Source organism: Colletes latitarsis, unplaced genomic scaffold (assembly GCF_051014445.1).
Source record: "Colletes latitarsis isolate SP2378_abdomen unplaced genomic scaffold, iyColLati1 scaffold0116, whole genome shotgun sequence".
In the NCBI taxonomy this organism is placed as follows: Eukaryota; Metazoa; Arthropoda; class Insecta; order Hymenoptera; family Colletidae; genus Colletes; species Colletes latitarsis.
In genome coordinates this window covers 1-1335 of record NW_027488466.1, presented here as the reverse complement: position 1 = coordinate 1335, position 1335 = coordinate 1, and the positions used below count along the sequence as shown (strand labels likewise).

The 1335-nt window shown below is 46.9% G+C and overlaps 1 non-coding gene across 1 annotated transcript; it reads left to right on the top strand.

Moving 5' to 3' along the window:
- LOC143351278 (5.8S ribosomal RNA) lies at window positions 1-155 on the top strand. Its single transcript, XR_013081635.1, has one exon. It is a non-coding gene; the product is annotated as a 5.8S ribosomal RNA (ribosomal RNA).
- The last annotated feature ends 1180 nt before the right edge of the window (window positions 156-1335 follow it).

The window sequence follows — 1335 nt, the reverse complement described above, 5'->3', positions numbered from 1 at the left end:
TACCCTGAACGGTGGATCACTTGGCTCGTGGGTCGATGAAGAACGCAGCTAATTGCGCGTCAACGTGTGAACTGCAGGACACATGAACATCGACATTTCGAACGCACATTGCGGTCCACGGATAAAATTCCTGGACCACGCCTGGCTGAGGGTCGTTCACTTGTCCTAAAACTGCTTGCGTTGTTCTCAGATTCCCTAACCCCGCCGTCGTTTACCTCTCCTTTCGGGGAGATGGCGAAGAACGTTTCGGAGCCGGGTCGATGAAGAGAAAGGTATCAACGTACGAGCGAGAATTTGGGTATTTCGTTGGCGTTTGTCGCTGGACGTACGAAAAAGAATAAATATTATATATTATTGGCAAGTTTGCGCACCCCTTGCGTGGTGAGGCAGAGATCAGTCTGGACTCGCGCGAGTGTTTTACGGCGTCGTGCGTCGTGTTGTCTGGAGTATCATCACGACCGCCCGTTAAAGCACCGCTCCTACGATTTCTGACTTTGACGGCACTAAAAACCACCGTGGGGCGCAAATCGCGTTTCGTACAAATCTAATGATTACCGGCGCTCCCGACGTTGCCCGAAGTTAATAATTTATGCAAAGGAAAGAGAAAATAAAGCGTATACTAGTTTTGGAGCATAACAAAAAGGACACTGGAAAGAAATTTGATCAAACACTGATAATTATGATATGTAATATATGCCCTACCACGTGAAATTTGTGGTATCCGTCGGTCGTCGTCTTCCTCTCTGTTCGTTCGTACAGCCCCAGGGAAAAATGATAATTTATCAAACGAATCGGACGATCATCCTCTATGGAGAGGCTCGAACGAACACGACGAGAAGCGCGATACGAACGGAACCCAAAAGAAGGGATATACTCTGAGAAGTTGGTCGCCCCATGTCTCTCTTTGTTACGAATATGTATATCGATTGCGAGACCGCGCGTTTAGCCGGTCGTCCAGTCCACGAATGCTTTTCTTTCGAACTTACGGTGGACTTTGGTAGACTATCAAAGAATCAACGAAAATCGGATCGGGTAGTTCTATCATAGACACACACCGTGGTTCTTCTTTAATTTGAAAAGCGACGGAAGGACGTTAAAAGTAATCAGCCGGTTACGCCTAGCGAGCGTTTCGCATCGAACGAATGAAAAACTAAGACAGAAGGGAGACACTTTGGCGAGGCGCTAAAAACCCATCATTGATATCCTTTTCTCCGAGAAAGCAAAATGCTATTATATGCTATCGGAGGACGCGGAGAAGTAGGAGGTGGTGGTCGATTCCATATATACACCAGGTTCTTGTTGCTCCGATTCGTTACGGTGTACGATTTGTTTTTC